Here is a 21,161-nt window from a genome sequence, read left to right as displayed (position 1 = left end):
GCTTTAAGGAGCCAGACAGTGGCCATAAATGGCCAGGAGTATGCAGAAAAAAAGGACTTTTTAAGGCTTTAAACCCAATCTTTATGAACGGATTCATACTTTTGCTTAAAAGCCTTGGCCTGGAGGAGCACTTGGGTGGCTCGGTGGGTTGAACGTCGGACTTCAGCTCAGGTCATGATCTCATGGTTCTTAAGTTCAAGCCCCACATCAGACTCGCTGCTGTCAATGCAGAGCCCACTTCAGATCCTCTGTCCTCCTCACTCTCTGCCCCTCCCCCGCTCACGCTCTTCCTCTCAAAAATAAACATTAAAAACAAAAAAAGAAAAAAAAAATCATGGCCTTGATATCTCCCTTACAAGTTGTGCACTTAAAGGACCAAACACTGGGGCGCCTGGGTGGCGCAGTCGGTTAAGCGTCCGACTTCAGCCAGGTCACGATCTCGCAGTCCGTGAGTTCGAGCCCCGCGTCGGGCTCTGGGCTGATGGCTCAGAGCCTGGAGCCTGTTTCCGATTCTGTGTCTCCCTCTCTCTCTGCCCCTCCCCCGTTCATGCTCTGTCTCTCTCTGTCCCAAAAATAAAATAAACGTTGGAAAAAAAAAAAAAAAAAAGGACCAAACACTAAGCACCAGAGTATCGGGCTTAAGTTTCTTTTGCCCCATTAGCAGCTTTGATGATCTAATAATCATTTTTGTCAAGTTTAATAATGATCATTTGCTCAATACCAACTGGCTGAAGTATCAAAGATTCAGTTTTCTACCTCAAGGTTTTTGGAACAATTTGAAATGAAACTTCTCAAGAAACCAAGGTTAGAAATTTTAATGTTTCACACATTATCAATCTGGTTTGAAAGTTAAATAATCTCAAAAGATCCAGCTGGAGTATATAACTCAGTAGACATTTTATTCTTCTGTGATTTCAGATGATTATTTTGTCCTGTGCTACTGAGCCAGAGAAGGAAATGACCCAGACAACTCAGATTTTAATGTAACTGAAATAACCACAAATTTACATACCGAGGCAGACATATTATATATGACAAAGTATCTGTGTATAATACTGGGTCAGATTCACCCACTTCATGTGGACAGCTAGTCTCTGCAATAATGCAATATGAATGCTGGACTTAGGGTTTGCTAGCAGTGTGAATATATCATGTAAAACTGCACCTAAACAACAACAAAATTTCAAACAAAAATAACAAAAGCTTACAAAATTATAAAATAATTGATTTATGTGGCCCAATAGTGGTTTCCTTGAGGAAAGTAATTAGATGACTGAGACACAGAGGTGGGGGACACTTCAGTGAGTATCCTTTTGATTTTGTAACACATGCAAGTGCTACTTACCAAAAACAGCAAGAAAAAATGTTTTTAAAATAAAATCACCCAAGGAAATTGAATAAGCATTTTAAGTAACCCTATTCTGAAAGTGGCAATGTCTCATTATCAAGAAAACCCTTAAAACTCAGAATAGACAAACTTTTTAAGTTATTTAGTGTTGTGGAGAAAACTGGCTCTCACATACATCACTTGTGGGATGGATTACAAGCTAACCCAATCTTTAAAATTTCACAACTTGGAATTTATCATAAGGAAACCTGTGGATGTGTTCAAAAGTACACCTCCAGAAATGACCACACCAAAACCTATGAGAAAAAGATGTTGTTAAAGGTAATGTGTAACACCAAAGAAATATACCCCCTATATAAAGTGAAACCACACTTCAAAACAGTATAATCTTTTAATTAAGTGTTGTGCTGGGGTGGAATATTCCAAATCTTAATGAGATGTTGGTTTTACAGCTGTTGTCAAAACTTAAATTTGTACACTTAAAATGGATGCATCACTTGTATGTAACTTCTACCTCAATAAAGTTTATATAAAAGGAAAAAGAAAGTGTAGTGTGTGTCTTGAGCATATTGAGGGCAGCAATTGGGTCTTAATTTGGGTAGACAGGGCTCTTTATTCACCTATTTGTTGAGACTTAGAGGCAGGAGTTACACTGGTCAAGCAGTTATGAATTTGAGCAGCGGAGCAACACAGGAAGAAAGAAACTAGAGGAAAAACACCAAGAGCCAAGGACATGGCTTATGACCATTGGCTGCTTAAACTCCTAACTCTCCAATAAAAATCACTCAACTTGCAAAATGCTTGCAATCACACAGTGTATTCTTTTATGGAAACTGTTGAAAGGGCTGAGCCGTGTGTCTGAGTTAACAGCAGGCAAAAGGAAACCTCAAGACCTTCAACTACTTGATAAATGGCCAAACCTTAGGAAGGATACTAGCTTTTCAGAAGCTAATGAATTAGAAAGCTAGATAAATTTAGTTAGAACTCCAAGGTGTAGGGATTGACACAAGAATTAATCCTTAAAACTGACCTGGTTGTTCACACATGTTTCATTTAAGCCCCAGAACCACCTCTGGAAATGTACGCAAGTGACAGAACATGGATAGAAGCCCACTTCCGGTCAAGGGCTCTCTTCACACTCAACAGTTAGAACTTCGAATCCTCAGCATCCAGCAGTGCCTCACTCACATCCACACACTCATGTTAGGTGAACGACAGAGTCAGAACTATAAGGTGTATCAGAGCTAAAAATACAAAATGTTTCTTCATTTGTTCTCATAATATATGAAATGTCCTTAGAGCTGATGCAGAGAGTCACCAAGAATAAACTGCGGAAGTACCATTTGCTTTGGCATTTTTCTCTCTCTAACCCTGCTTTCTTCTCTAACATCCTAGCTTGAAGACACGCAGTTCTGGTCTTTCCTGAGATTTGAAGGTTGGTCCAAAATACAGGGGAAAAGATTCAACTGATTTGGAACAAAGGCACTTCTCTATAGTATATGTTGCTTACTTTCTTAAGGTTACTTATTTATTTTGAGAGAGAGAGCACATGTGCACGTGCAAGGGACAAGCAGAGAGAGGGAGAGAAAACCCAGGCAGGCTCTGGGCTCTGTGCTGTTAGCGTGGTGCCCAATGCAGGGCTCAACCTCACGAACAATGAGATCATGACCTGAGCCGAAATCAAGAATCAGACGCTTAACCGACTGAGCCACCCAGGCACCCCTATATGTTGCTTTTTAAAAATCCTGACTGTCAAATGGTGTGTATGTTGGGGCAGGGGAGTTGCAGCAGGGGTCCCCTTACCCTAAGTGTAATTGTCCTATCTCCCTTCAGATGTCTACATCCCAGCTGGGGCCCCTCAACCCAAGTTTCTAAATTTTAACAATTTCAATCTTTTCTCTGTTTTCTTCCCAGATTTGTGAGTGGTACCTGCTTCCTATTCTACCACCACAATACCTTAAAGCTCTCTTTTCACCCTTTCAGTCAAGTAACACTTTTTAATTATTATTTTTGATAGAGCGCACACGTGCACGCACAGGGGAGGGACAGAGAAGGAGAGGGGGGAGAGGATCCAAAGCAGGCTCTGCACTAACAGCAGAGAGCCCAACTCCAGGCTTGAACTCACAAACCATGAGATCATGACCTGAGCTGAAGTCTGACACTTAACCAACTGAACCACCCAGGTCCCCCCTGGTAACACATTTTATCTGTGATAGTTCCCACATGTTCACAGAACTGCCAGAGTAAGATTAGTCCAGCCGCCTGCACACCACTTAGTACCACCCCAACCTCCCACTCCTGCCCTCCACTCTGCAAAGGATAAAAGGACAGCTGGGAAGGAGAAGGGCAGTTATGCCAGTTAAGGAAATGCCAATCCTAGAGGGTGCCCATGCAAGTACTTCAGGCCCCTACATGTTTGGGAGCCCTTCCACTGGACATGGGTAGAAGCCACAATACCATATCTAACAACTAGAATCAAATAATCAAATTCAGTATTCAAAGGGTGGTTTACTCAAAAACACTAATTTGAAAATATATGCATCCCTGTTTATTGCAGCATTATATACAATAGCCAAAATATGAAAGGAGTCCCAGTGTCCATCAACAGATGAATGGATATAGAACATGTGGTGCCTGTGTGTGTGTGTGTGTGTGTGTGTGTGTGTGTGTGTGAGAGGGTGTGTGTGTGGGAGGGTGGGTGGGTGGGTGGGTGATGGAATATTACTCAGCTATAAAAAAAGGGAATGAGATCTTGCCATTTGAGACAATCATGGATGGACCTAGAGAGTATAATGTAAGTGAAATAAATCAGATACAGACAAATACCATAATTTCACTCATATTTGGAATTAAAAAAACACAACAAACAAAAGGCACTAACAGACAAATACAGAGAATAAACTGATGGTTGCCAGAGGGGAGGAAGGTGCGGGGATTGAGCAAAATGGGTGAAGGGGAGTGAGAGACACAGGCTTCCAGTAATGGGATAAGTCATGGGAATAAAAGGTACAGCACAGGGAATACAGTCAATGGTAATGTAATAGCTTTCCATGGTTACAGACTCTAGTTACACTTGTGGTGAGCACAGCATAAGGTATAAACTTGTCCTAGTCACTATGTGGTAACACCTTAAACTAATGGTACATTGTGTGTCAAATGCAACTCAACATTTTTTAATTTTTTTTTTAACGTTTATTTATTTTTGAGACAGAGAGAGACAGAGCATGAACGGGGGAGGGTCAGAGAGAGAGGGAGACAGAATCTGAAAGAGGGTCCAGGCTCTGAGCAGTCAGCACAGAGCCGGACACGGGACTTGAACTCACGGACCGCGAGATCGTGACCTGAGCCGAAGTTGGACGCTTAACCGACTGAGCCACCCAGGCACTCCGCAATTCAACATTTTAAAAATGTGGTTTACTGGTAACAATGTACAGGTTTCACAGAGGTCAAGACCAACACTATACCAACTAAGATCCACCATTCCTCACTTTTTAAAGCAGCAGACCACAGCTAGATGCCCTTCAGAGAACAATCTGATGATACGTGCTCAACGCAAGCCATACCCAAATGTGAACAACCCACTTTCATAATCTGGCAAGATTTCTGAGATTCCCAACCCCTATACGACCAACTTCTCCCCAGTCACACTTCTCAAATACCCCGACAGAAGATTTAGAGTCCAGCAATACTCTGAGGCAACACCTTCACATCTATGGGAGTCAAATGAATCTACAGAAAAAGGTAAACTGCAGATAACAAGATTAAGAGAACAATCCTTGGGATCTCCCTGCCAGAGGATATAAATAAATATCCCTTCTCAGTCTTTCTCAGTTCCATTATAAAGCTTTTTCATTACAGATAAAAACAAGACTCTTAATACTGAGTGAAATGGGCAACATTTCTGTACTTTGCAATTAATCACATTTTTTCAAGATACTTGTTTTCCAACCAAGGTTGTGGGATTGATTCTACGATATAAGAGGCAGCATGATAATGTGAAACATGCACAATTTTATAGTTTTTTTTTTTTTAATTTTTTTTTCAACGTTTATTTATTTTTGGGACAGAGAGAGACAGAGCATGAACGGGGGAGGGGCAGAGAGAGAGGGAGACACAGAATCGGAAACAGGCTCCTGGCTCTGAGCCATCAGCCCAGAGCCTGACGCGGGGCTCGAACTCACAGACCGCGAGATCGTGACCTGGCTGAAGTCGGACGCTTAACCGACTGCGCCACCCAGGCGCCCCTATAGTTTTTTTAAATGTTTATTTATTTGAGAATCTGGGGGCAGGGGCAGAGAAAAGGAGAGAATTCCAAGCAAGCTCTGCACTGCAAGGTCTCTTGGTTAGTGAGATCATGACCTGAGAAGAAACCAAGAATCAGATGCCTAACCAACTGAAATACCAAGGTACCCCACCAAGATACCTCATAATTTTATCATTTTAAAGTGAATCTTTGGACTTGGAATACAACCTGTTTGGGGTCTTAGAAAAAAAATAACCTTCTTTCTTCCCCTTTTTCTTAAATTTATTGTGTTTCTACCCCCCCCCCCGCTCCAGCCATACATTTGCTTTCATTTTACTAAAATCAAATATTAAATTATTCTCTGACTACATATGCCAGCTACTGGCAAAATGAAGTGGCTGACATATACCAAGCAGAAAGAATTAAATATTTTCAGTGCCATAAACAGAGAAAACTAACTATAATCAGTACAAAGAACAAACATACTCAGCATAATAATACTTGTAATGTTTAAAAAATTAACATACATAAATCATAACCATAACTGGCCTGATGATTCAACTCAAGAAATAAAGGACTACTTTGGAGTAAAGAAGTATGTGTGTGCACGCTAAGAATATTAAAATTGCTATAACCTGATTACTCATAAGATGGAACGTATGCTAGTTTTACTTTCTTTTTTCACTGACAGTAGACTAAAAGAGCTGCATTTTTTAAATACATACCTGTAGGACACAGGGAACGAAAGCCTGCTCACTGACTAGGACTTGGTTCTTGGCAGTCAGGGTCCCACTGCATTCTAATACAGGAAAACCTGCTAAAGTAATCCCTACAATGAGGGGCTAGCATCAGAATTCTCCAACACCTTTGTTTATTGTCCTGTTATGACTAATCAATTATTATCAATTAAACAGCAGAAAACAAAAAGGCTAGTATGTATGTGTGTGAACCATCAGAGCAAGGATCTATATAGGCTTTTTAAAAAGTATATATGGTGCTTAAAACTTTGACCCAGGGAGTGCCAAATATTTTATTTTTCCAATGGTTACAAAGAGCAAATTAAATTATTTTTTCATCAGCTTTAAAAAAATAAGTAAATCCTGCCATTTGCAACAATAAAATTATGCTAAGTAAGCCAAAAGACAAATATGCATGATCTCACTTATGTGTGGAATCTTTAAAAAGAAAAGAAACAAACAAACCCTAAGTAGAACAGAAGTTACCACAGAGGCTAGAAGGTGGAGGAAAAGGGAAGATGGTATGAATCAAAGAATAAAATTTTTCAAAATAAGAAAAAAACAAAAAGTAAAAATTTTCAGTTATAAGATGAATAAATTCCGGAGACCTAATTTATCACATGTAACAATAGTACCGTATTGCACGCTTGGAATTTGCTGAGAATAGATCTCAAGTGTTCTGACCACAACAAAAAAAATAACTATGGGAAGACCTACGTTTACATGTTTGTAGTAATCATTTCAAAAGGTATACATACACATATCAAAACACCATGCTGTACACCTTCAATGTATACAATTTGTAAAAAAAAATTTTTTTAACATATTTTTTCACTGTAATTAATGACTCAACAACAGGACCAACAATGGGTTTCCCAGAGTGCCTCAACAGGATCCCAGAAAACAAAGCAAAGAACTTAAATTTGATCCCTGATTTTCTTTTCATGGAACTTATAGAAATAACAGAAAATAGTATTTCTAGTTCTAAACCACAATCTACTTGTTATTAAGAACATTCCCAGGAGAGCAGAGGAAACAAACCCAAACAACACAGAATGCTGGGCAGTCACATTTGATGAGGGATGCTTCCTTGCAAACATGGCATAATCCAGAAGCCAGAAAATACATCATTTTGGCTGGTAAACAACATCACTATCGGAGGTTGTATAAGAAAGAGGAGACAGGAAGGAGATGCCAATGAAATAAGATGAAAAGGCCAGCTGGTCAAAAAGTCGTATATGCCAAGTTGAAAAGTTTGAACTCCATCCTATATACAGTGGACAGCCATATCACATCAATGTTTTTAGAATGATGGTGTGGAAAATGGGGAGAGAGGGTTGGCAGTGAGTGAAGACAGAGAGATTGCAAAAACAATCAGGAAAGGATGAATAAGGGCCCACAAACAAAGACAACTGGAAAGAGAGAAGACAGGAATGGGTTAACAGATGCCAGATACATTTGTCGGGCTGAATCAATCTGCATGTGGAAGAGAAACAAGGGGAGGAAAGAGAAGGAGTAAATCTCAGGCAACTGGGTTAATGGTGACATAATAAAGAGAAGAAACACTAGAAATGCTGACTCACATGAGGGGAGACAGCAATATGAATACATTTCATTGTAAAAAAAAAAAAAAAAAAAAAAAAAAGGTGATTTTAAAATGTCTGCAAAATTATCAACAACAGCCAATAGCCAAACTATGGAAGAGCCCAAATGCCCACTGACTGATGAATGGATAAAGAAGATGTGGTATAGGGACGCCTGGGTGGCTCAAACAGTTAGGTGTCCGACTTCGGCTCAGGTCATGATCTCGCAGTTCATGAGTTCGAGCCCCACATCAGGCTGTGTGCTGACAGCTCAGAGCCTGGAGCCTACTTCGGATTCTGTGTCCCCCTCTCTCTCCGCCCCACCCCTGCTTGTGCTCTGTGTCTGTCTTTCAAAAAATGAATAAACATAAAAAAAAAAAAAGATGTGGTATATATATACAGAATATTACTCAGTCTCAAAAAGAATGAAATCTTGCCATTGGCAACAATGTGGATGGAGCTAGAATGTATCATGCTAAGCAAAATAAGTCAGAGAAAGACAAATATCAAATGATTTCATTCATATGTAAAATTTAAGAAAAACAGATGAACATACGGAAAGGAGGAAGAAAAGAAAAAGGAGAGGGAAACAAACCACAAGAGATAATAAGAGAACTCTGAGGGCTGATGGAGGGACATGGGTGGGGGATGGGCTAGATGGGTGATGGGTATTAAGGAGGGCACTTGCTGTGATGAGCACTTCAATGCAAGTGATCACTGAATTATATTCCTTAAACGAATACTGCACTGTATGTTATTTAACTAAAATTAAAAAAAAAAAAAAAAAGGAAAAAAAATGTCTGCAAGACATCTAAGTGGAGATAAAAAGTAGGCAGTTGGAAAGACCTGAAACTCTGCACTAGATTTTGGAATAATTGATCGATGTGGACTGAAACCAAGTTAAGCAAATAAATGTGTTCAAAGGAATATATAATGAGAAAAGGTCCAAGGAGACCCCAAGAGAACATAAACATTTAAAGAGGCTTTAAAACTTTCAAAGCTGATAGGATACAGGCCTGCACATTAGTTATACTAGAAAACTATACATTTATTTCAGAATACTGCTTACTACTCAGCATTTTAACATGGGGCGGGGGGAGGGATTGCCTAAGATCCAGTTTAAAAGCCAAAAGGGAAAAATCAGTTCCAGGACTATGCGATCATGGCCTTTTCTCACTGTTTCAAATTCTGCCCAAAGGGATCAAATAATCACCAAGTTTTAAAACAGGAATTTGAGGGGCGCCTGAGTGACTAGTCAGTTGAGCATCCAAGTCTTGATTTCGGCTCAGTTCATGATCCCAGGGTTATGGAATCGATCCCCTCATTGGGCATGGAGCCTGCTTAAAATTCTCTCTCTCTCTCTCTCTCTCTCTCTCCCTCTCCCTCTCCCTCTCCCTCTCTCCCTCCCTCCCTTTGCCCCTCCCATGCTTGTTTTCTCAGGGAAAGTAAGTGACTTGGCCAAGGTCACAAAGTTTCTTAATCCTTGAGATAAGAATAAAAGTCAGTGCTGATCCCTAACCATTGTTCACCAGCATTGGCTTAATTTTCTCAATGTCCAGCAATCAAATCTAATCTTTAAAGATAAAGATTTACTACCTTTGACAATTTAAAAAAACAATAATGGCTTAGAAGGCTCAAGAATATTTCTTAAATGTTCTAAAGCAATGCAGGTTTCAAATGTGACTAGTTTGGGGGAATAAATACAGATTACCTACCTGCTGAAAGTACTGCTTTGTTTCATTCAGCACTGTCATTTCTTAAAAGTTATTAACTTAGGAAACTTCAGCTAAAAATTTTGAAAGGGAATGAAGTACTGACATACACTGCAATATGAACTTTGAAAACATGCTAAGTGAAAGAAGCCAGACACAAAATGCCATGTATTATGATTCCATTTATATGAAATGTCCAGAAACAGATGAAACCAGTGAGACAGAAAGTAGATAAACAGTTCTCGGAGGTTGAAGGAGAAGGGGTGAATGTTAACTGCTAATGGGTGTAGGGTTTCTTTTCAGGGTGATGAAAATGTTCTGGAATTAGTGGTTATGGCTGCACAACTTTGTCAATTATTAAAATCACTGAAGTGTACATTTCAAATGGATGAATTTTATGGAACACGAGTTATATCTCAAAAAAATAAATGGAGCATTTAGGTTTTTCCTTCCATATTCAGTAAGATTTTAGTCATTCAACCTATGAACTGAAGACTAAAATAGCAAAAGAAAATAAGGAGGAAATAATTCTGTATTATTTTATTATAGAACATACTTAGTATATTAATTGAATGTTTATAATGAATATACATTCATAAACTAGACTTCTGGAGAAAAAAATTTTTCAAATTAAGACTGCATTTAAAATGTCTGTGGTCCAAGCAAAGAAGTGCTGACTCACATTACAGCTTTAGCACTGCTCAAGTATCTTCCTGGAGATTTTGAGATGCCTAACCTGAAATGACATTCTAGTCTCCACACACACACACACACCCCCACCTCACTTTTCTACTTAGCCTTCAAATGTGAACTCAAATGTCATTCTAAAAACTGTTTCCCTAAACCAGTCTTGAAGGTTTCCCCACCCCCAAACTGTCATGTCTTTGGCGTTTCCATTGATGCCGTGCTTTCTACAAATGAGAAGGTCCTGGCTATGTGACTTTACTTATATCCTGTATCCCCCACATTCTACCCATCTTTACATTGAAGTGGAGCACACACAAGGCCATTGTTCCTGCAAATGCCCATAAAAACCATCTGGAGATCTTAAAACATAACAACAACAAACCATGCTAGGCTGACATGTATATGTCAAATTTATGAATGCCCCGGATAATTCCGATGTACAACCATGAACTCAGATCATAAACAAGTGGTCACAGAAAATATCTTCTAGTTTCTACACCCATACACCAGCAGCCTTCCCAATGAAACTGGGAGAAGATTCTGACAGGAAACAGGCAAGGTTTGGGCAAGTATTCACTGATCTCCAATGGTATCAGTGGTAGGAACCTGAATGGAGCTTGCAGCACTTTCAGCTTAACCCTTTCCTGAAGGGCACCAATAAAGACAGGGTGGACAGAGTGCTTTATCTGAAAAAATGTAAAGGCAAGAAACTGCAAGCTTTACAGCTGTAAATCACTGTGCCTCCAACTGTAAAAAATGACTTTTCTAAAAAGCCAAAACAAGAATTCTAGTATATGCAGGTATGTAGGGAAAATTCTACTGGAACAGCACTTTTCCCTACTCTCTCCAAATGAGAGTGAGGAAAACAGTCAGACACAAATATCCACCGTGGGTTGAAAACACAAAATTCAATTTAATGTATAAATGAGTGTAATAATTCTAATCTATTTTTAGGCTTAATGAGTGAAAAAAAAAATTTTTTTAAGTAGGCTCCACTCCCAGCATGAAGCCCAACGCAGAGCTTGAACTCATGACCCCGAGATGGGCTGAGATCAGGAGTTGCATATTTAACCAACTAAGCCACCCAGGTGCCCCTGGGTGAAAATATTGTTTAAAATTAACATTAGAGACACTATGCTCTGATGCAGTGATACCTCAAATGTATTTTGCTAGTAAGAAATAGCAAGAAAGAAGGGAATAGCTGCTCTTTAGTTCCTTCTCACCAGAACCCCAAACTTCCCCAAATGCAAGGATTCAGAAGGGCAGGAGAGGAATACACCGCCCCAGACCAGAGGCATTCCATCCTATGTGAAACTATTACTAAACAGGGACTCACTTGTGCAAAAGCCTCTAATTAAACTGCAATAAGGAGACTTCTGACGAAAAAGAAGAAAGCTAAGCGCTTAGACTCTGCACATGAACATGTTTTTCCACTTCATCTGTCCAAATGATAAAATATACAAATACATACAGTGCCAGTTATTATCGAGGGGCAGATAAGCTCTGGCACCTTCCATCTACAGCACCTGCAGTCTATAGATTTACACTGCAGAGGTTCGTATCACAGCTCCACCAACCAGTTAACACCTCTGTGCAGGCTTCTATATCTGTAATGCAGGACTAATACTAACATCCATATCATAGGATTGCTGTTGGAATTAAATAAATTAATGCATGTAACATGCTTAGAACAATGCATCATACATAGTAAGTGCTCAATAAAAGATGTCTTCCTTACATAATAAAAACCGTATGTCCAATCTCACTTCAAGAACAGTTGTCACACGGCATTCTGGTGAATGATTCATACCCTAAGTCTGAACTTAACAATTCAAAACTTAACAGTGCTTTCTTTGCCCAACAGTTCTTGATGTCAACTCTCTACACGTAGTATTTGGACACTAATAGTTCTTGTGGGAACTTGATAATTATATATAAGACCCTATCCATCACACATACTGGATTTCTGGAATATGCTATACTTTTATGCACTTTCTCCCTCTCCCTTTCTCCTTCCAGCTTTCCTACCTGCTATTCCATCTACCCAAACTCACTCCCTCCTTCTCTTCAACTTTAATAACATCCTCTCATCCTTACTTTCCTTGACCCTCAGACTAGGGTAAATCTCATGTATATCTTCTCTCACAACTCACCTCACCTAATTTCTTGTTTCATGACGTGTTTCTTAGACAGGGATTGTCTTTAGACAGGGATGTCTTTCTTGGTCACCTAGCTTAGAGCTAAATATGCATTATGCATTTCAATAAATGCCCATTTAATTGAACTGAAACATGCCTTAAGAATGGATTTTTTTAAAAGGATAATAAAAAGGCAGACAAATTGCAATGTTATGGAAAAATGAAATTCGGCATTGGGCTCTTAAATAGCTTACTAAAGTCACTTTTGTCCCTGCCCTATTTTAAGGGGTGAAGTGGATGGTAATGTCCTTAAGGGTCATAAAAACACAGACTTTATGGGGACATTTTCCTTAGAATAAATTAAAACATCTTTAAAAGTTGTGAAGAAATAAAGGCACCCATAGTCTCAAAACATAAAAATAACCTGTTATGCTTCCTTCTAGTATTTTCCTGATATTGTACAATGACTTCAGTTACTAGATTGTAAAGACTTTGAAAAAAAAAAACAGATTTGCCCAAAACAGACCAAATTACTGAGAGACACATACTGAAAACTAAGAGTTTAAAATCTCAACAGGAAATAGCCAAAAAGCAAAATATGTCAACATTAGATTCTGAAACCAATGTCTAAAAGCACTTTAGAGACACTTGGCTGGCTCAGTCAACAGAGCATGTGACTCTTGATCTCAAGGTCATGAGTTCGAGTCTGAAGTTGGGCACAGAGATTACACTTATTTATTTATAATAAATAACATAGGAGGACTTTTATAGCTGAATCCTAATAATTTAGAAACATCTGAGTTGTAGGCCAAGTCAGAATTATAAAAATTTTGATCTCTAAGTATCCTCAGGGGATTTTAGAATAGCTACAACCAGGACTTTAGCAAATATACAATACCCTGAATAATGTGGTACAGCTCTGAAAGACAAAGAAGTCTTTCTGTTGATTCTCTGAGGGCTCATCCAATCACATAATAGTTTCTGCCACCAGAGATGCTAGGACCAGTTCTCAGACTATGGTGATGTTACATCATATCTAATCCACAAATTAAAGAGAACTATTTAACATTAAAAAAAAAAAAAAAAGTTCACTTAGGAAGCATTTTTAGAAATTGCTAAGACTTCAGGTGAAGTTAACTGAGTCCCTATTATTCCACCTCCTAATTTATATATTCATGCTGATGTCCTTCATACCCTAAATTTGCAAAGAAAATTTTAACTATATAATAAAATACAAGTCCAACTCATCTTTCATACAGGAGTATTCTTGACATAAAATTACTACATATGCCTTTCAGATCTATTTTGTTTTTGGAAAATGCAATTATATAGTAATTAGGCACCTGCATCAAAACTGTGATTACTACAACTGTAATGGCCAAAGCCCTGGTGGATGCTATCCTCATCTCCTTGTTTCTGTATTTCTCTAGTGCATACGTATCTGTAACTCATGATAACAGATTTAAATGTTATGTTCACAACCCATACTACCAGAATCTGTAGCACAACTTATTTTCTTCTTAAAACCACTTACACACAAGTAAACCATCCTATAAGGTATAGAGGGGAAAAGCAAAGATATCAACTTGTAAGCAGAATCCTAGTTATCCAACTTCTTTGCCTACAGACTCATCAGAGAATGAAAACAATCGGCATTCTAACGTGCAAAACTCTATGCCTATGAAGTGGTCACAAGTGTGGAAAAAATTATGAACTTCTGCTAACCAAATGCATTTATTTCTGATGTCATAATTAGTCAGCATGGTGGATACTCAGGCAACGCTTGATAATCTGACAAAACTCAGTTTCTATTGTGGGAGAGCTGATCAACCTGGACTGAAGAAAGTGCTTGACAGAGAGAAGCTTAAATAACACCACAGAGGCGCCTGGATGGCTCAGTTAAGCATTAGGCTCTGGATTTTGGCTCAGGTCATGATCTTACAGTTTCATAGGTTTGAGCCTGCATCGGGCTCTGCACAGACAGCACAGAGCCCACTTCAGATTCTCCCTCTCTCTGTCCTTCCCCTGCTCATGCTCTCTCAAAATAAACTTAAAAAATAAATATTTTTAATTTACTTTCAATTATGCCCACATTTCATAATCAAAACATTAGGCAGTATATTAAACAATATCCTTATAACCTGAAAGTTTAATCACTACCAAAAGTAGTCCAGGGATTCTTAACCTGGAATCCATGGAGACCAAGATGATTTACAAATAAGCTTGTCAAGAATCTGAATCCCAACGCACCTGGGTGGCTCAGCTGGTTTAACGTCCTGACTCGATTTTGGCATACTCTACGGGGCAGAGCCTGCTTGGGATTCTTTGTCTCTGCCCCTCTCCAGCACTAGAATGTGCACACTCTCTAAAAATAAACGAACTTAAAAAAAAAAAAAAATCTGAATCCCCAGAAGTCACCCGCAAAAGTAAGGCTTATTTTCCTAGGATGGTCAGAAAATTCTTAAATTGGGACAACAACCAAAAGAGCCAAGAATAACACTGTTTCTGGTCAAATATTTACTATAAAAGTTTATCAGTTTCCTAAGGATGTTTTAATTACATATAACAAGTCCATCCTCATCACGTAAGATTTCATGGCTTTTTTTTAAATGGGAAAAAAACATTATTGAACTTTCAAGGCTTAAAAAAAGGGCCAGTTTCCTAAATAATTTTTCTTAGTAAAAACTACCTTATATACTAGAATAGATATCCAATGATCAAATGAGTGGCTTTTAAATAGTGCTGGGGGAGGGGGGTCCTGGGTGGCTCAGTTGGTTAAGCACCATACTCTTGATTTCAGCTCAGGCTGAGCTAAGCATGGAGCCTGCTTAAGATTCTCTCTCTCCTTCTTCCTCTGCCCCTCCCCTGCTCACGCACACACACAAGCACGTGTTCTGTCTGTCCACCCCCCCCTCAAAAAATAAATAAGGAAAATAAACAGTGATAGGGAAAAAGTGACATCTGTATTTTTAAAAATCAAAATATTAAAGTAAAAAGTATACACAACTCAAGCCTAAATGCAGAGTCAGATCACATCAGGTTTTTAAAAATCTGGAACCAAACCTCACCAACAGAAGAATAAAAATCTACGGGGGGCGCCTGGGTGGCGCAGTCGGTTAAGCGTCCGACTCCAGCCAGGTCACGATCTCGCGCTCCGTGAGTTCGAGCCCCGCGTCGGGCTCTGGGCTGATGGCTCGGAGCCTGGAGCCTGTTTCCGATTCTGTGTCTCCCTCTCTCTCTGCCCCTCCCCCGTTCATGCTCTGTCTCTCTCTGTCCCAAAAATAAATAAACGTTAAAAAAAAAAATCTAATCTAAGCAGGTTGGTTTGCCAGGTTTTAATCAAATAAGTCAACTCCTTGAGTAAGTTAACTACTGTTAACTTACTGTTTCTTAAGGCTATATTTTAGTTTTCATGATTTATTTTGAGAAGACAAAAAAAATCACTATTTTTTTTATTTTTTTATTTTTGAGAGTGAGAGAGAGAGACAAAGGGCATGAGTGGAGGATGAGCAGAGAAAGACAGAGACACAGAATCTGAAGCAGGCTCCAGGCTCTGAGCTGTCAGCACAGTGCCCGACACGGGGCTCAAACCCACAAGCCACAAGATCACGACCTGAGCCGAAGTTAGACACTCAACCAACAGAGCCACCCAGGCACCCCAAAAGAACATCACTCTTAACGTAACATGTAAATCTGAAATAAATTTTTGACCAAGGCCACAACGACAGATCTCATTTATCTGCCCCCCAAGTAACTATAATTCTTTATGACGAGTAGGTTAGGGAGGACCTTTTATTTTAGGTGTCTTTTAATGTGATTTCAAGCTTTAATTGCTCAGTCACTTTGAGAGACTAAAAAAGCTCTGGCCCAGGAAAAGAGAAAAAAGCAAATTCTAAAAATTCTAGCAAAACATGAAACTGCCAAGATTCACTGTAACTCACATGTGTACAAAATACCTCTAACTATGAGACTATTACAGCACTGTTTGCATGCAAATTTGGAGGACAATCTAAAAGTCAGCAATAAGGTCTAACCATACGGTTCCACAAAGAACCCCTTTAAAAAAGGAGTCACCCGGGGGTGCCTGGGTGGCTCAGTCGGTTAGGCATCGGACTTCAGCTCGGGTCACGATCTCATGGTTTGTGGGTTCGAGCACAGCATCAGGTTCTGTGCTGACCGCTCAGAGCGTGGAGGCTGTTTCGGATTCTGTGTCTCCCTCTCTCTCTGCCCCTCCCCTGCTCGCTCTCTGTCTCAAAAATAAACATTAAAAAAAAATGGGTCACCTCAAAGATGTATTGGTTTGGAGGGAATAGACTAAGTAAGGTATTAGCAACAGGAGGAGGGGAACAAACCTACTATATACATACTAAGTCTCTCTTTCTGGAAGAACACAATAAAAATAATGGTTGTCTGGGCAGGAGAACTTCAATGCTGAAGGACAGAGGAGAGTATTAATTTTCTCCATATACCCTTTAGAACCTTTCAAGTGCTGTGTTCTATGTATGTATTCCCTATTAGACAGAATAAAAAATTGACTTACTTTTCAATGAAGTAGAGATTAACTTTTAGCTCAGAGATTGACTTTTGGCTCAGACACTGGTTTAGATAGAATCTACTAAGCAATAACAATGTCAAGTTATGATATAGCATAACTCTCCTAAAACGTCTTCCAGAAATTAAAGCACATTCATTCATTCAACCAACAGTTCAATGCCTACCACATCCTTTAGATATTAGAGCAATGCCCAAGTCTAAGAATCCCTGTCTTCATGGAGATTTAGTAGGAGCAGAGATAAATGGTATAAAATATAACTTCAAATAGTGATAACTGCTACACAGAGAGGGAAATAAAGGGAATAAAGAGGAACTACAGAGGAGGGGGAGAGGAAAGCTGTGTTTTGAGATGACACGTGAGTCAAGAACTGAACAATAAGCCAAAACAAGCAATGCAGTAAACAGAAGGAAAGCCCTGTGACTGGAACAAACTTAGTCTCTTATTGTTCAGTGTACAGCAAAGCAACAGTGTGGCTGCAGTGGAGTGACCCAAGGAGAGACACGCAGGAGATGACCTCCGAGGTAGGAAGATGTAAGGCAGACCTTGAAACTAAGCGGGGGTGGGGGGAGTCAAGATTTTATTCTAAATGTGATGGCGAACCTTTGTAGAGTTCTGAGAAGGGGAGTGACATGATCTGTATTTTAAAAGGTAACACTAGCTGCTGCTTAGGAGGCTAATACAGTAGACTAGGCAGCAAATGATAGAACTGAAAAGTGGTTTCAGAGAGAAGAGTAAATGTGTCTGATAAAATATGTCTGGGTGGATCAGTAGGTTAAGCGTCTGTCTGACTCCAGATTTCAGCTCAGGTCTTGATCTACGATTTGTGAGTTTGAGCCCCATTATCTGGCTCTGCACTGATAGTGCAAAGCCTGCTCGGGATTCTCTCTCTGCCCTTCCCATGTGTGTTCACGCAGGGCGTGCATGCACATTCTCTCTCTCAAAATAAAATTTAGGGGTGCCTGGGTGGCTCAGTGGGTTAAACCCCTGACTTCAGCTCAGGTCATGATCTCGTGGTTCATGATCTCTTGGTTTGAGCCAAGCCCGGCGTTGGGCTCTGTGCTGACAGCTCAGAGCCTGGAGACTGCTTCAGATTCTGTGTCTCCCTCTCTGCCCCTCACCTGCTCACACTCTGTCACTCTCTCTCTCAAAAATAAAATAAACATAAGAAAAAAATTTTTAATAAACAAACTTAAAAAAAAAAGAATATATTTTGAAAGTTAAGGGGCGCCTGGGTGGCTCAGTCGGTTAAGCGGCCAACTTCGGCTCAGGTCATAATCTCGTGGTCCGTGAGTTCGAGCCCCGTGTCGGGCTCTGTGCTGACCGCTCAGAGCCCGGAGCCTGTTTCAGATTCTGTGTCTCCTTCTCTCTGACCCTCCCCCCTTCATGCTCTGCCTCTCTCTGTCTCAAAAATAAATAAACGTTAAGAAAAAAAATTAAAAAAAAAAAAAAAAGTAAAGTTAAGTGCCTAGAGAATTTGCTAGTGGATTGTATAGGGGAATCTGAGTGGGACAGTAAATGTGTGAAGAGTAATTCAAAAAATCACCTTATATTTGTACAGTTATTTACAGTTGTCAAGGTATGTTTACATACATTATGTAATTTCATTATAATAAGAGGCAAGGGAAGGTCACACCAGGTCAAAATCCAAGTTCTGCCTCTTGCCAGTTTTAAGGCCCCAGGAAAGTCATTTGAATGATTTCTAGACTATAAAAGGTAGTCTACTTCACAAGATCAAGATCTGCAAGTATCAAAAGGTTCAAGAATTTTGCAAATGTAGGGGTGCCTGGCTGGCTCAGTTAGTGGACATGCAACTCTTGATCTCAGGGTCGTGGGTTCAAGCCCCACACTGGGTGTAGAGATTACTTAATAAAAAAAGAATTTTGCAAATGTAAATAATGACCAGTTGGAGGTAAACAGCATCCTATTGTTAGCTGTCCACCACCACCACCACCATCACATTCTATATGGAACCTTGTATTGTGGTTGACAGAGGAGGCAAACTTAAAAAAAAACTTTAACTAAAAAACAAACATTTCTGCATTGGCTGTTATATGTAGGGGATGAATCACTGGATTCTACTCCTGAAATCATTACTGCACTATATGCTAACTGACTTGTGAGTAAATTTTAGAAAATTAAAAAATAAATTCATTAACACTTTTACTGAGTAAAGGAAAATATACATAACAACAACCGGCACTAGGAAAAACATTACAGGCTTGTAATCTTTCCTAGGGATTGGAGAAAACAGTTCTTTTAAGATAAGCTATAAAAGGCATTGAAGTTAAACCACTTAACTTTTACAAGATAAAACTCAAATCAAGCCCCCTTAATAGAGATGTGCTATCCACAAGATACTGTAAAATTATGATCATGAGTTATCACTGTCTTAAATAGTAAAATGAAAATACCTAGTGTAAACTAAATTATTGTGTGCCAAATGAACTAAATTATGAGGCCTTCAATTCACTGTCATAAGTCATTTCTGTAACTTCATTAAACAAAGTTTCACAGAATTTATTTTTCCATCCAAGGCTTTTGTATTACTGCAGAATATGTCCAGAGTCAAGCAAACTGGAAAATAAAAAAGTTAAATCTTTAATTCATTACGTGTTCTGGAGAATTATCTTGAATATAAATTTGTATTATGTAGTTGATGACCCGAATACAGAAAACAAAAATTTAAATGAGGGATCCTCTATCCCTCATTTTCAACTGAGACTCAATAAACATGATGGGGCCACGTGAGCAAAACTACATCGTTAAGCACCATCCAGTGCACACAGCAATTAAACTGCCTTGTGCAGAATCTGAGACAAATCCATAATACAACAAATTTCTCACTATGAAGGTTCACTTTATTAAACTCCAGCATACCATGACAATCTATGCTACTTCCCTGATTTCTAAGAATTTCTACCACATAAAACGTCTTATTTCTCCAAATCAAACACCTTTTAGGTTAGAGATATCCTCGCCATCTCAGATATATTTAAGTGCAATTGCACGAAGCACTACACAATACATCATCCTTCAAAAGATCCTGGGCTTGCTATGAATCTCCCCGCAAACTTTGGAAGAACAAACCAGGCTATGCCAAGGAAACGATGCTGCAAGTTAGTCACTTTAACTCGCATACAGAGGTTCTGAGGTTCTGAGCAATAGAGGTTCAACGAAAATTTTGATTAAAAATGACAAGAAAGTTCAAGGTTTTGTTTTTGTGCACTGCAAGAAATATTGCACATCTGAGGACCTAATATTACGTAAAGAATTTACAAACAAATATGTCGATTTCCATGCTTCTATATGCATTTGTCAAAGTGTAGTATTTATAAAGAGCCGAAGAATGGTTTAAAATTAAAAGTGCATAAAATCAAGAGGCAAAGGATTTCAGTCTCCCATACCTGCGCTGCCCCTCCCCTCCCCCAATGCTGTGTTAAACTATTCCCTCTGAGCAAAAACAGCTCTCAGAGTTTGCCAACCAGAGTAAAATCACTTCACAGAGATAACGGGCGGAAACGTATTAAAAAGGGAGGAGATCACGAAAGCGAGGTCAGCGGGACGCGGAGCCCCACGTCCCCGGACCCCAGCAGCCAGCTGCGGACATGTGCCTACTGCAGCAGGACGCGCGGCCCTCCCGGAGCCGCCTCCCGGGGCATAGGGCCCCGCCCGGCCTCATTCTCCTGGTTCATTCATTCTGAATCCGGGGCTTCCGCACCCCCGCGCTCCCGCCCGGCCCAAAAGACGGCTCCAGGGCTGAGGAGCTGTGTCGGGCCACAGCTCCCGCCCGAAGTCCGGGCCCCGCCGCGATTCCCGCGCGCCCGCGGCCTCCTCCCAGGTGGTCTGAGAGACTGCAGAGGCCCGCACCGGCCCGCACCCGAGACCAGAGCCCCGCAACCCAGCGGCCCCACCCTCCGCCAATGTGCAGGCCGGGCCTTCCCCGCCTGCGGGGCGGCCACCTGGAAGCCCCCGGTCTCCGCCGCCCGGCTGCCCCACCGCGGCCGGAAGTCTCCCCGGAGCCCCCTCCCCAGCGCCTGACTTCCCTCGCCGCCGCGGCCAGACCCTCTCCGCGCTGGCCTCGGGCCTCCCAGCGCCGGCCGCGGGCCGAAGGAAGCGAGGAGCCGCGCCGCCGGGTCCGCCGAGCGGGCAAGAGCAGAG

General features: G+C 40.3%; 1 protein-coding gene across 1 annotated transcript in view; it reads right to left on the bottom strand.

The window, feature by feature from the left end:
- The window catches only part of UBE2N (ubiquitin conjugating enzyme E2 N), a 36,835-nt gene that overhangs the window by 15,461 nt on the left and 213 nt on the right, over nt 1-21,161 (bottom strand). The window lies entirely within an intron of this gene.

The sequence above is a fragment of the Puma concolor genome, chromosome B4 (genome assembly GCF_028749965.1).
Source record: "Puma concolor isolate L17-30 chromosome B4, mPumCon1.1.hap2, whole genome shotgun sequence".
NCBI lineage: Eukaryota > Metazoa > Chordata > Mammalia > Carnivora > Felidae > Puma > Puma concolor.
This window is presented reverse-complemented; position numbering and strand designations above follow the sequence as displayed.